This window comes from Chiloscyllium plagiosum, unplaced genomic scaffold, assembly GCF_037043375.1.
Source record: "Chiloscyllium plagiosum isolate Xiang-an unplaced genomic scaffold, Cpla_swu_hap1 HiC_scaffold_41, whole genome shotgun sequence".
Taxonomy (NCBI): Eukaryota; Metazoa; Chordata; class Chondrichthyes; order Orectolobiformes; family Hemiscylliidae; genus Chiloscyllium; species Chiloscyllium plagiosum.
The window spans coordinates 22,408,845-22,424,962 of NW_028270179.1; positions in this window are offsets into that span (position 1 = coordinate 22,408,845).

Sequence of the window (16,118 nt, forward strand, 5' to 3'; positions counted from 1 at the left end):
TGCGTGGACAATCATGTCTCACAAACTTGATTGAAGTTTTGAGGAAGTAGACGAGTGATAGATCAAGGAAGAGCAGGAGACATGTGTACATGTGCTTCAGTAAGGCCTTTGACAAGGTTCTTCATGGCAGTCTGCTTTACTTGTTTCGGTCCATAATCACACTTGACAGCTGGATTCAAAATTGGATGGACGGTAGGAGACAGAATGAGGTCATAAATGGTTTCGACTAAAACTGCAGCCTGTAACCAATGGTGTGCCACGAGATTCGGTGCTGGGTCCACTGTTGTGCATCATTTATATCAACAATTTGGTTGAGAATAAAGGAGTCATAGTTAGGAATTTTGTGAATGACACTAAAAGTGTTCGGAAAATGGACAATGAAAAGGGTTATCTAAGCGTAGAATGGGGTCACCAGAACTGATGTATCAATAGGTTGAGGAATAGCACGTGGGAAAATGCACGACGCTGTATTTTGATAAAGCAAACCGGCGCAGTACTTGTACAGTTAATTTTCGGGCCCTGGTTAATTTTGTCAAACAGAGAGATCTAGGGATGCAGGTAAACAGTTCTTTGAAATTTGTGTCACATGTGGACAGGTTGTTGATGAGGAAATTTGGACCGCTTTCCTTCATGGATCAGAGCATTGAGAATAGGAATTTGGACGTCATGTCATCGTTGTACAGGACATTAGTATAGCCACCATAAAATCATTGTTGATCATGTCAAAACACTCAAGTGGTTCATGTGTGTCCATTAGGGAAGGATATCTGACATTCTTAACTAGTCTCGCTTACATGTGACTCCAGACCAACAGCAATATGGCTGACTCTGAGCCGCCTCCGGGCAATTAAGAGTGGGGAATGTATGGTGGTCCGTTCGGTGACACACTCAGTCCATGAATGAATAAATAAAACTATAAATGCCCCCCCATCCTCCCCCCCCCCCACCTCTGCAAATGCCTCCAACTACAGCAATTCAAACTGGCTGTGTAAAAGATTTCAGTCCCTTGTTCCTCTTGGTATCAATCTCACCACGTCTATCTTCTTCAAGTCTCCCTGTTCCTAACATCTCATTAAAACCGGACACTGTTTCGTCTTCCTGTTGCACTCTTCCTGTTCGGAGCCTCGTTGCGATCCAATTAAGAAATATTCCCATATCCCTAAAGCGTTGGTTTTTCAGAATTAGTAGTTTTTCTGTATTTTTCCGCATCCCTTAAGCAAATCAGGTCCTTCATCCCTGTGTGATGTGCAGGTAGGAATGTCTTGCTGAGGTTTTGTCCTTTTGTTCAATATTTTACACAGTTGCTTAAAATGATTTCCACTGTTCATTTATAATTATAACTTTCAGTCTGTTTCACTTGTTTACCTTGTTCAGTTCTCCTCTCAAATCCCTTGAATTGGCTTTGTTTCTGATGGTCGTGTGTGATTTATGTTCACTATATGAGGTTTTAAATCACTATTCATTCCTCTATATTACAATTTCCCTGAGGATCTCTCCATGTGACATTACTCGTTCACGCAGCTATATTACCCAACGGTCGATTTGAAATAGTTACATCCAGAGCCATTTGCACAACATGTTATTCAAAGAAACACTGACAAAAACATTCTCAGAAAGCCTCTTTGAACATGACATTTCAAATGATGTAACGATTAAAGTCTCCCAAAAGTATCTCGAATTCGAATAAATTCCTATTTCATGCAGTGTTGAGCAATGAAATACTGCTAAGCAGCAGAAAACCTCTTCTCCTGCTTGTGTTTGGGACACATGGTTCTCAGAATCTGGATTCCAGCTGACTCAACTGCATAATCGGAGGCCAAATGCTTATTTTCTATTATGCCTTTGTTGTCCATTACTGTCAGATTTACAAATCCCGCTTTCCCATTCTGCCAGAGGCCCTGCAAGGTTGTTCACTGTTACATATTTATGTTCTACGTTTTCTTCGCTCCGTAACCACATCTGTCTAGTGTTGAATCGCATTTATCTCTTTGTCATATGTCCATGTACGGTATTGTAGATAATTTGTCTGTTCCATAAAAGAACTTTGCAATTTAGGTTTCCCAATAATTTCCTGCCACAAACCTATTCGCTAATGTATATTTTTAGTGAAATCTGTGCCTTCCTGTTCATTCCTTCCTGTTTATCTTCAGCCACATCAACGTGTTGTTCTGATGCTTCAATGTTCTCTTTGGATTTTGGAAGGTCCTTTCACCTGAACACTGCATCCTCTCTGTCAGTTTAAAGCCCGGTCCTTCAACCTACCGCCATGATTGGCCAGGACAGAGGTCCCAGCATGTTTCCTTGGTGCCCAGTGAAATGGGACTTTTTCTTATTCACTGGTGAGACACAGACGTTCCTGGCTGGCCAGAATTTCATGCGCACCCACAGCTGCCCTTGCGCTGAGTGGCTTGCTCGTCCATTTCAGACGGCAGTTGAAAGTCAACCCCATTGCTCTAGTTCTGGACTCATATGCAGGCCAGATTGCTGCCGAAAACACATTTCCTTCCTTGAAGGATATTAAGCAATCAGATGGGTAACCCTGACACCGGCATTAAATGCTCAATAAACAGTCTCGTGAGAATGATACTGGGCCGTTATCTGTCCCACTCATACGTCACTCATCCCTGAGTACTGATACCAGTGCACCATGAGTCAAAACATTTTCAGCCTGACCACTGTTTTAACCTGATACCTTCCAACATTCTGGTGATGTCATTCAGTATATCTCCATGTGGTGTCCCTCACTGTGTGAGTTTAATTGTTGCCTCTGTCAATGCCTCGTCTCGGGATGGAGACTGGAAAGGGATGCCTCTGGCAATGCACAGTCCAGGGATGGAGACTGGAAATTTCCAGATTTCGGAGGGACTGAGTATTATTTTCCATGTATAATCCTCGCTGCAATCATCAACTTTCCGATTCTATCTTTTTTCCTGTCTACCATATGTACTTGGGAAGTTTCTGACTCAATAGTCTTTATCCAAGTCACAGTAAATGTCTCCAAACACTGCTTCTCCACATCTTTGCATGTCTCCATAATCTTCGCCAGGCTGAATGATGCTCTTCACCTCATTAATATCGATCAGAATCCACCACCTTCCCGATCTCGCTGACCTCCTCCAGTCCGTCCAATTATTTATTTTTCTGTATCCTCCCCCAGTCACTTCAAACCTTACGATCTACACAAATTCCTCCAGTCACTACAATCCTCCATATCTCTGGATCTTCCCCAATCACTCCAACTCTTCCTATTTCTGTAAACTCCTCCAGTCACTCCATACCTCGCTCTCTCTTAAGCTCCCCTAGTTATGACAGACTCTGGGACAAAAGCAGCAACATGGCACTGAGTTAAAAGATCAACTGTGATCAAAATCAATGTGGAAACAGGCTCGTGGAGTTAAATGGCCTGCCTCATGCCTCTCGGTACTATGTTTCTGTGTAACACTCCCTATCTCTGTATCTAATTGATTCCCTGCTACCTTTCCCATCTCTGTAACCTACACAACCTCCTCCAACTGGAACTTTCTCAGACCACAGAATTCTCCATATCTGTAAAACCTACTCCAGTCCCTACGGCTCTACCAATCTATTTACTGTTCCAGCCGAACCTCGCTGTATATTTGTAACTTCCTCTAGCTGCTGGAACTCTATATATATATCTGTAAATTCATATCCTACAGCGTCCCTACCTTTGCATTCCCATCCAATCCCTACCGCCGTATGTGCCTCTGTGACCTTTTCCCACACATTGACCCTTCTTCCAAAGTTGAAAACTTCTCTGTCTCTGTTACCTTCACCTGCTCCTTCAGCCCTCCATGTCTGTATGATCCTCTGTAGTTCATCCGCCCACTCTATCTCTACTATATTCTCCAGTCTCCATCGCCCTCCTCACATTTGAAATCTCCTTTGGTCCGTGTAAAAATCTCTTTGTAACTGCTCCAGTCGCTATATCACCCACCTTAGGCAGGCATACTCCAATCCCCACATACTCTGCAGCCCACCCTCTCCCTCACCTCCCCGAGGCCCTGCAAGTCTCCTATATTCGGTATATTTTTCCAGGCCACAACAGCACTCCACATTTCTCTTTGCTCCTCCACTCCCCACAGCCCTGCCCGCACCTCACACCCTCTCCCTTTGTGTTCGCTGCAACCCTCCCTCAGAGTTATGTGTTACTGTTCCTCAAAATATCCTTCGATCGGTAAACAGCTCTAACCCTCCCATCTCTGTAAACTCCAACAGCTCCAATATCTCTCCTCATCTGTGTAACTGCCTTCTCCAGTTCTTAAACGCTCTCAAAATGTGGAGACCCGACAAACCTCCCGCTGTGTTGTCCTCTGCCATCCCGGCAATACTTCCGATCTGCAGAACCCACTCCAAAAACTGCGACTCTGTCAATCCTTTTCCTTCAAGGCTCAATGTCTATTTAATTCCCTTCTAGTGTTGTCAACCACCCTGTCCATGTGAGCTCCTCTAGTCTCGACATCCATCTACTCATCTCCATAACCTTTTCAGCTCTCACACCCCTGTCTGTGTAAACGTCACTCTCCCCTTCAACCCTTCCTACCGCAGGAATCTCCTCCAGTTTGTGCGATGCTCCCTCTCTGTGTAAGTGTCTCCAGGCCCTAATGTTGTTCGCGTGTCTGTAAGCTCTGCCAGATTATTACTCAGTAATATGTTCATTTGTAGAGCTGGTGTAAACGTATTGGGCTAAATGACATCCTTCTGTGTCATAAGACGCCTGTGTGGTCCTGTGTGATGTCGTGAGAATCTTTCAACTCGAATAATCTCCTATCTCTGTAACCTCGTTTCTTCCATACGATCCATTCCGATCTCTACACTATCCATCAGCAAATACACCCCTCCTTATCTCAGTAACTCATAAAGACATAAAGCCACATTCTTTGTCGAGAATCTCCTCCAGCCCCTCGTGTGCTCCCTCTCTCTTTAACAGTTCTCAAGTCATTACAGCTCGCCCATGCTCTGTAACAACTCCGATCCATGCAAACCTTCCAACCTTTGCTAATGCTCCAGTCTACAAAACCAATAATGTCACTAACTCCCTCTGCCCTGGCAAATCTCATTATTTCTATAACATCCTCCTGTCAATCATGGGCGTTATGTCTGTAACATTTTCCAGCGTGTATAACTCTGCCCATGTCTATATCTTCCTCCTCCCCTAAACTTTTCCTTGTTGTGTAATCTCCTCCAATGTCTAACGAGCTGTTTAACATCCTCAAGTCCCGACAACGGTGCCGATGGTGTAACCACCTCCTGCTGCCACACAGCTCAGTATCTCTGCAAACTCCACAAACGAAATCACTCCCTATCTGTGGGAACATCTGGCCGTCCCTATCTCTGTATTCTCTACCAGATGTTAAAATCCTTCACGTAACTTTAAACTCCATTATCTTCTTCTAATCTAAAACTTAATAAAACATCAACCATCTGCTTAAATCCTCCTATCTCTGTAAAACCCTTGAAGAAAAGTAGCATAATTTTCTGTAGAAACTCCTGTTATTAATTTCCTGCAGTATGAATGTAAGCTTTTCTTTCTGCTTTCTGCAATCTCTCGTTTTCAACGTTTTCCACCAAGAATATTCCTTTTTCCAAAAACTCAATCCACCCGTACTTCTTTGAACCTTTCCATGAGGAAAATATGTCTTTGAAACTGGTGCTATGAAGTTTGGAAGAATGTTATAAATTGTGGACAATTTGGAGAAACTAGAACATTTACAGAGGTTGGAAGAGCTATCGAATGTAAAAGATGTTACAGAGAGTGGCAATTTGTAGCCACAGAGGCACGTGTGGCTGATTGGCTGTGGGGTTCAAGAAAATATTGGATTGACCTACAAATGCATAGAGTGGGATATACCTTCTCTGACTGTGGGCCTCGGGACTGGATTAGAGACCAGTAGTTGACACTACACAGGCTTGGCAGAGTGCATTCGATCTTCCTGATGGGATTTTGGAGCTCGGTTACAGGATGGAAGATAGCAGCTGTCCAGTTCAGGCAACAGAGGGAAACTGGTACCTTCCTGATCTCATTGTTAGTCGGTTTTCCGGAATGGTTGTGAGATCTATAAATACCTAATACGCTGGGGTTTGTACAGTTCTGAGTGTCTTTCCCTATACTTTGTGTCTCGATGTGATTCTGAAATGAAACAATTCCAATGGAAGTTACGCTCCACAAAAACAAGTTCTCGGTATCAATTAATGACAGCGGTCAGCTCACGAGAACCTCAAATCAGAATAACTTCTCACTTCCCGAAATGTTACAACTGAAAGCAACGTTTCAACTCGTGTGAATTGCTCCTGCATCATTGACCATAATCTGTGAAGATAGAACGTTCACTTCCCCTGTCACTGTGTGGGCTCCATCCTCAGGACTGATCTGCCTGAACTCCCTGTCCCTGTCCCTGCTGCATTTATTTCTGGTGCACAGAGACTCAGGGCTGCATCATGTGAGAGGTTCTCCATGTATCATTTTTGTCAGCGTTCGTAAATGGCTTCTGTTCAAAATGGTTTTGTAGTCAAAATATTGATCTGGCTAGTCCAGCTCAGTTTTCACTTGAACCAAAAACAAAAAAGTACTTGTTTTTGAATCTCCTTCAGCACCTAAAAAAAAATCCGTATCTCAATAATGTCCCCCCATCCTTCACTATTTCTGCAATCTCCTCTGTCCACTACAGCCATCCTGCTATCTATCATTTGCTGCCAACCCTGAATTCCTTCCAAACGTTTCAACAAGGCCAATGAAATGAGACTTTAAAATAGTATGAACGAAGTCAGATGCAGCTGTCAGATGAAGATGTGGCTGCAGAGTGGCCAAGGTTGAGAACTGGATATTCAAGGGTTTACAACGTTTATAGAGCAAGGATTAACATGCCAATACAGTGAAGTAGTATTGTGTGAAAAGGATGGAATCAGACCTATTGTGATGTTAATCTCTTTTCACACTGATCTTCCCTGCACTCTTGCCTTATCCCTGTACATTGATCAGGTATTGGTAACCTTTGAAGACTTCAGAAAATCGCACCACATACAGGAGATCATTTTGTAGACTGTCTGCATTGGACAAAAAATGTTTTTACGCCCTTGTTCTTACTCCCTGGAGACTATCGCACATCAGCTGCCGATCTAGGCAGCGTTAAAATTGGTTTGAGAGTTTCTGCCTCTCCTATGCTCCCGTGTATGACTTCAAAATCCCGAGCATACTATAGCTGAAATAACAACTTTCCTCACTGCTCCTCTAATGTTTCAAAAAATTACATTTAATATTCACCGCTGGTCTGGTATCATGGAGAAACGCAATGTCCCTCTGCTGCACCATATCATCCACCAGAACCTAAGAGGCTTGTCCACAAAGGGGGCTCCCACTTCTGTCATGTTCATGGAGGTTTCACATTGACAATTTTAGAGATGGCATCTGTAACAGGGAGATCGGTTCATTCTGCGATATGAAGGCAGTGGGCTGTTGTTATAACAAAGGGAAAACATCGGGATAATGCCAGATCAGAGGATAACCACGCAGGCAGGGAAGGTAGCTAATGAGGGAGATTGTGGATTCTGTAATGAGAAAACACACTTCTTATTCACAGGAAGAATATGGTATCTCCCTTTCTACTAATGCCCCTGAAAATATGTGCACTCTCATCCTTTCCCCATCCAGCATTTTAATATTTCCTCATGACTGCACTTTCACTTTCGCAGGGTAACTAATATCCTCTATACTCTCTCCAGTCAAAATCCCTCCTTGCATGTGATGAGGTGACCAGGACTGCACACAGTACACATCCTGTAACTGAACTCATTATTTATGCAGTTCTGACAAAACATTCCTGCTCTTAAATTCTCCACTTTGGCTGACAGAGGGACTAATGAAATTTCTGCTTAAGGAGATGATTGATGTGTCCAGCTATCTTTTTGCATCTGCCGAAACTGACCATAATCTCATTTAATGTGCATTCCTCTCGGTTGTGCATGTTCCCAAACATCTTGCGTTTCACGTGTCTGGCTGGTTTGCTACTTTCACCTGGACCCCATTGATTCTGTTTCTAAACAGTCTGCAATGTGAGTTCTTGTTCAATCCAAGCAAGTCACATCAAGGTCGGAGAAACTGTCTCACACCAGCAGTCAGATTAATTGCACTCGATCTTCCTTGAATAAATCCAAACCGACTGTCGTGGATTCTCTCAGACTTACTCAGCGACCGTTTTACCTGTGTCTCAGAATTACAACCTCAACTCTTAAGTCTGTCCCTTGATTCATATTAAACAAGACTGCAATGTTTGCCCTGCTCCAGTCGTCAAGTACCATCATCGTATCCAGTGAGGATTGGACGGTCATTATAAGGTTGTGTTTATTTTTGACATCTTGAAACAGTCTGGAACATTCTGTTGTTCGTTTTAGAGATTTAAATGTCGTTTGTAATTTTCCTCCCGACAGAAGTACATTTCTCTTGATATGCCGCACTACACCATGTGGACCGCCTCCCTATTTTGGTTTTGACAGACAGGGGCCCAACATCATTAACTACATTCCCTGCCCGCGTGGTCTTCCTCTCATCTGGCAGTAGCCTGATGATTTTCGCTTTGCCGGAACAACTGCCCACTGCCTGGATATTCCAGAATGAACCGCCCTCCTTGTTACAAGTACCATCGGCAAAAAGCCATTACACTCTTCGAATGTCAATCTTAAACTGCCCTGAACATGGCAGAGCTGGTAAAACGGGTTCCCCTCATTGTGGTCAAGCCCCCAAGCTTCTGGTGGATGGCATGGTACAGGAAAGTGACATTATTTTCCTCAACGACTATGAAGGGATGCCATGACGCCAGACCGCGCAAGCTTGGTCCAAGGTTGACCCTGAGTCAGTGAGGTGTCAGCCTCCTGGGTGAATGCCCAGCAGAGTAAAACGGAGGTCAGTGACCTTCTCCACTCCAGCAGGGTATAAGCCACCTTCTGCACTTTGTGATGTCGCGGTCACTCGATCTCTGTTACTGTGACCATCTCCAACAAAGGTTCACGTTCTTGCACTCTCACTGAATGCAGCACCTCTTTCCATTCTCTCTGCTAGCTCTTCACGTTCTCTCTCTCACCTCTTCACTGTCCTTCTTCCCAAATCCGCCTGTTATCTGCGTTGCCTACTCAGTCACTCAGGACAACTCATCACCTTTTCCCCCGCTTTACCACCACTGATAGGTGTACCAACCTCTGCCATCTTACTTAATACCTCTTGGTAATTCTCACATTCCAGATGGATTAATCCCACAATAAGTCAGAAAGAGTCATGAGGAATTGGTGTCTCCCCAACATTCATGAGAGGCTGAATGACAGTTTCCGAGCTCCTGGACTGCTATCACAAACTCCCCTTTACCCATTGTGCTGGGCACCTTGACTTACTGTGGACAATGATATCAAGTTTTCTGGTTTTATATCTGTCTAAACAACAAGGCAATGCAGCAGGAGTGTCAGCCAGGCCATTCTGGTTGAGGGGAAATACAGCTAAAGGCAGGGTAAGACAAGGCAATAAATCAGTCAGCATTCAGGTAAACTCAAAGTCAGTGTGTCCACTCATTCAGTGAGCAGCCCAGATGTGCAGTTCATGAGCTGGTTGTGTATCCCTGAAGATAACGGACTTGAGGCAGCATTACAATGAGAATTGTCAGTGCACCCCGATCTGCAGTACAGAATTATACTGTCACTGACTCGGAAATGTCGTGTGATGGCATGGTGAGGCGTGCATGTGACAGATGCCAGCATTGGTCGGTATGGAGGACATGCAGCTTCTGTCTGTGCAGTGTAGCCCTAGGCGTTGTTGACCAAGGTAGATGTCCGCTGATGCGAGGAGCGAGGTGAAGTCACTAGTTGCCAGCTCTGAATTTCATGTCAAATTACCCATATTGAGTTTCCCCACAGTGGGAGTGAGGTTATGAAGCTGTGATTTGATGAGGAAAGATCTATGTAAATGTGTCTTTTGATCTTCAGTGTTCATGCAGTCAGCATCTCACCACTATCTTTCTGAAATCTTGTCTTATAGAACAATACAGAACAGAAACATGCCCTTCGACCCGCCGAGCCTGCACTGACACATGATGCGTTACCAAAAGTAAATAAAATCTGTAGCACTCTATTCACTGTTCACTGATCTCTTTGGGAAGATACCTAATCCTTAATCATGATTCTCAAAGACAATTCGTGGTGTCTTTTCTTCCTCCTAAATCCTTGTTTATGCTTTTCCTGGTTTCTTGTTATGTTTTTCGAGACACCGATCCACACACTATCATGTGCTCCCTTTATCTTTTTTGACTGAGCTCACAGTTTCTCTTGTAATTCAGTGCTCCCAAAGTTTGATATCATTGCCACCTGTCTCGATGACCAGATCTCAGAAACCTCAAAACACAAACATTGCAAACGGTCTCATGTGCTTCTCAGACATTTCTACCAGACTCACCATGATAGCCCATTCAGGCTTCAATTCAATCTCAAAACCATATGCATCTCCTACAGTGACATGTGGTATCCATTGATTGCATTTTGTTCCCTTATTTAATGTCATTCTCTGCTTTGAAAATGCATCTGTGAAAGATTGCGTGTCATTTTTTGCCAACATGACTTTGCACACACAATGTTCTTCCTAATTTCTTTTTTGGATCCCACCCCTTTGCATTCCAAACTTCCCTCAGATTTCTGTTGTATTCAGGAGAGGCTGATTAGGCTGGGGCCGTTTTCTTCCCGGAGCGTCGGAGGCTGAAGGGTGAACCTACAGAGGTTTAAAAATATTGAGAAGCTTGGAAAGGACAAACAGGAAATGTATTTTCCCTGGGCTGGGAGAGTCCAGAATTGGAGGACAGGGTTTAGGGTGGGAGGGAAATGGTATAAAAGGGACCTAAGTGGCAACTTTTGCATGCAGCAGGTGGTGCGTGGATGGAATGAGCTACCAGAGGAAATGTTGGAGGCTCGACAATTATAACATTTAAAAGGCATCTGACTGGGTATATGAAAAAGAAGGGTTAAGAGGAACATGCTTCCAGTGTTGATAAATGTGATGAGATTATGTTAAGAATTTCTGCGGCATTTACATGATGGACTAAAAGGTCTGCTTCCGTGCAGTATATCTGTCTGCTCGACGGCACTATTGTCCTCGCACTGTCTGATCTAACCCTTCCTGTTCTGTCTGTATGTTCCTAGACTTCCAAGGAGCTCAGGACTTCGCAGCCTGACGCTTTTTCACTGTGTGAAAACACATTTTCATTGAACGAATTTAATCTCCCCTCAGAATGCCTTCCACTGAACTGATTCTGATTTATTTTCTCTTTCTTGTTTCCTGTTCACTTGAATGAAATCTATTTTCAGCCGACTCAGTTTCGAATGATTCATACTAAAACGTCATAATCTGGATTAATGCTTTATAGTACTTACATATAGTCATGAATTATGTTCATTATTCTTTAAGTGCTGCCCCTTTCCTTCCTGATGGTAGTGGAATGAGTGTGGAAAGTAGAGTATAAGGAGTGCCACGGCACTAACACCTGCTGGTGACTGTCGGTGTTGGAGGGAAGGAGTGATTGTGGATTGGAACCATTCGAGTGGACTGCTTCGTCTTTAGTCGTGTCAAACTGTTTCAGTACTGTTGACGTGCATTCATTCAAACACGTGTAGATTACATATTGCTCGCTTGAACCTTGGAGGTAATGGAGAGGAAGACAGGGGAAAATTTACTGGCTGCAGGATTCCTAACTTCTGATCTGAAGTTTTCACCATAGCAGCTATATCGTCTCGGATAAACCTGACAATATTAGTGCCAATTAATTGAACAATGGTAATGCCTTTGGATGCTGAACAGGTTTAGCCCTCTCGTTTCGTGATGGTTTATGATGGCCATTGTCTGACATTTATGTGGCACGAATGTTACTTGTCACCTGTCAGCTGCAAAGACTGGTTATTGTCCAAGTCTTGCTGCATTTGGACTGATTTTGTGATCTGAGGAGTTAAGAATTTTAAAATCATGAACGAACCTCATTAAATCTGACAGTATGAAGGAGAAGGATTGCAGATAGCTGGTTTTCGAAAGTACTTGCTGCCTTTGTTCTTCGAGATGGCACTGGGTTTAGCAGGTGCTGTCTACTAACCCTGGTGCAGTGAATCTTGTAGATGGTATAAACTGCTATTATTGTGCCTCAGTAGTGGAGGGGATTGATGCTTGTGGAAGTAATAGCAATTAAATGGGCTGGTTTTGTCCTGGGTTTTTCCTGGGATGTACTCCATCACAGGCTTTGGGGAGTCACCAGATGAGTTACTGACTGCACAATTCCTAGCCTCTGACATGGTCGTGAAGACCGTGTTATTTATATGGCTTGTCCCGGACAGTTTATGTTCAATTATCATAAACAGGATGCTGATAAACACAGTGTTGGGGACTCAGTGGTGGTAACGCGGTTGAAAATCAAAGGATGGTTTAATTCTTTATTGTCATATATGTCCAGCATTTGTCTGTCATGAACATTACTTGCCATTATTAGACTAAACCTGGATGAATTTGAACCTGGACTGTTTCAGGGATGATGCAATCAATGAACATTCCCACATCTGACCTCATGATGGAGAGAGTAGCTGGAAATGGTTGAGCCTCGGACACACTCTTTCCTCAGGAATCGTTGTAGAGCTTACCGAGAGTTCGAATTACTGACACTGACAGCATTTTTTTTTTGCTGGTGATGATTCTAATCAGGAGAGTACTTACCCCAGATTCTGAATAAGTATAATTTTACTCAGGTTCCTCTTCTCCCACCCTGTTAAATAGTGTGTTGATGTTAAGAGTAATTACTCTCACGTTCCCTTTGAAATTCCACTCTTTTGCACTCTGTTTGCAATGGGGTCAGGAGCTGAGTGGTCCCGAGGGGACACTAACTAAATGACACTGAGCAGGTTATTGCTGGTTGATCACATTATTGCGAAAAGCTTTCTTCACAACTGGCTGCAATGCAAGTGCACTGCTTTTTATTTACATGACATACTTGCCATTTATAACATTGTTGGTAAGAAGTAGTATTCTTAATCAAAATGATAACTTGGCAAGAGATGTGGCAATTTCTGGAGTAAAATCACAGTTTCACGTCTCTCCAACCATTTCTTGACATTGTGTGGAGTCAATCAAACTGTCTGAAGATTAGGGTCTGTGATGCAACGGCCCACTGAAGGAGACCGGAATGGATCATCTGCTTCGCCCTTCTGGCTGAAGATTGTCACAAATGTATCAGCTTTATTTTTTCAATGATGAGCTGCGCTCTCCGAAAACTGGGTATTTCATTGTTGGACAGCAGTCCCCTCCTCCAATGGTATCCTTCATTGTCCACTAAATTTATGATCACATCTGGCAGGACTTCAGTGATAAATCAGAGCAATTGATTGTGAGATAATTGAGCTCTGTCCATCAGTTGCTGCTTTTGCTATTCAGCATGCAAGTAATCGTGTTTTGTTGCTGTAGACACAAAAGCTTCTCCAGGTTGTCCCCACAATTCTGGGTCTGCCAAGTGGTACTCCCGCCATGTCCTTCTGCCCTCTTCCGTGACTCAGTGTGGATCCCTGGCTTGATGGTTCCTGTAGAGTGGCATGTATGTCAGGCTGTGACGTTGCAGACTATATGAGTTGTACAGAGTATGATTCTGTGGCTGCGATGTCCCACTGCATCTCACGGACATCTCGCCAAATTGTGACGATGGACCTTCCTCTACGCGTGGACTGTGCCGTGGCTGTTCTTATCTTTATAAGGGGCGGCACAGTGGCTCAGTAGTTAGCACTGCTGCCTTACAGCGCCAGGGCCATGTGTTGTGTTGCTGCCTGGGGAGACTGTCTGTGTGGAATTTGCGCATCCTAACACTAGGTGCTGAGTTTTCTCCGAGTGCTCCGGTTTCCTCCCACATTCCAAAAATGTGGAGGTTAGGCGCATTCTTCAGGAGTAAATTTAAGTTAGACAAATGTCGGTGGGTTAGTCTTCAGAAGATCTTTGTGGACTTGTTGGGCAGCAGGCGCTGTTCCACACTGTAGGAATTCTTCAAAAATGCACATATTAAATGGGGAGGTGTATCTGAAGCAGGTGGACGGTTGACAAAATGCACATATTAAATCGGGAGGTATATCTGAAACAGGTGGACGGTTGACGATAAGGTCAATTGTGTGTTTCTCTTTTTTTGATTCGCTCCAAACCTGATGCAGAGCAGTCAAGCTGCAGCAGGATCCAGAATCAATGCTGAGCACTTTATTGACAATATAGCAAGGAGCTGCCCACTCCGTCTTGGACAGAATCTAACAGCGGGGGTAGTGTGTTGTCCTGTTCACAGAATCCTGTTTTACAGACAATGTATGACTGTTGCTTGATTAGTCTGTGGGAAATATATAACAGGTTAGTTCCAAATTTTCTACAATTAATGTCACTTTATTTCTTATATATTTTGAAGTAAACTAAGAATCATTGTGTTCCATTTGAAAATAATTGATGCAAAGAAAAATTAGATTACCAGAGTACACATAATCCAGTGACTGTAGTAAACAGCTAATTCATGTTCAGATTAATGAGCACATTATCCTGCAGTCAGCAATCTGTTGACAATAGACAATAGACAATAGGTGCAGGAGTAGGCCATTCTGCCCTTCGAGCCTTCACCACCATTCACTATGATCATGGCTGATCATCCTTAATCCGTATCCTGTTCCTACCTTATCTCCATAACCCTTGATTCCACAATCCGTGAGAGCTCTATCCAACTCTTTCTTAAATGAATCCAGAGACTGGGCCTCCACTGCCCTCTGGGGAAGAGCATTCCACACAACCACCACTCTCTGGGTGTAGAAGTTGCTCCTCATCTCTGTCCTAAATGGTCTACCCCGTATTTTTTTAAGCTGTGTCCTTTTGTTTGGCACTCACCCATCAGCGGAAACATGTTTCCTGCCTCCAGAGTGTCCAATCCTTTAATAATCTTATATGTCTCAATCAGATCCCCTTTTAGTCTTCTAAACGCAAGGGTATACAAGCCCAGTTGCTCCAGTCTTTCAACATAAGGTAATCCCGCCATTCCAGGAACTGACCTCGTGAACCAACGCTGCACTCCCTCAATAGCCAGAATGTCTTTCCTCAAATTTGGCGACTAGACCTGCACACACTACTCCAGATGTGGTCTCGCTAGGGCAATGTACAGCTGCAGAAGAACCTCTTTGCTACTATACTCACTCCCTCTTGTTATGAAGGCCAGCATGCGATTAGCCTTCTTCACGACCTGTTGTACCTGCATGCGTACCTTCATTGACTGGTGCACAAGAACACCCAGATCTCTCTGTACTGCCCCTTTACCTAAATTGATTCCATTTAGGTAGTAATCTACCTTCCTGTTCTTGCCACCAAAGTGGAAAACCATACATTTATCAACATTAAACTGCATCTGCCGTGCATCTGACCACTCACCTAACTTTTCCAGGTCACCCTGTAATCTCCTAACATCCTCATCACATCTCACACTGCGACCCAGCTTAGTATCATCAGCAAATTTGCTAATGTTATTGCTAATACCATCTTCTATATCAAAAACATATATTGTAAAAAGCTGCGGTCCCTGTATTGATCCCTGCGGTACCCCACTGGTCACTGTCTGAAAATGACTGAAAAAAAGCCTGAGTTCAGACTCAGTGCTATTGGGCCTCACCAGTACCTCCAATACAGTGATCATATCCATAATCTGTCCTAAGATCTCGAAACTAGAGCTGGACCCTTATTCAGACAATCTCTCACAACAGACCATATAGAGTTTTACCTGAACAACAGGGAAATGTGTGGGGCAGACTGGCTATTGGACTAGCATAGGGCTCTGTGTTGGTCCAGGTGCAATTCAACATTTGTAAAAATCACCTCACCACAAGCATGTTTTGCAAGTTTATCTCTTCTGGTGTGCCACCTAAACTCTGGAATTCTGCACCTTGGACACGATCCTGAAGGAAGGTACTATAAAGGTGATGGAGTCTGCAGTTCATGGCGTATTTCATTGAATCCCTCATTAAACAAATCCATGTATATGAGCTCCACAACATCAGTATCTCAATAGAATTGTACAACTACATGAGGTAGCCGACATGAT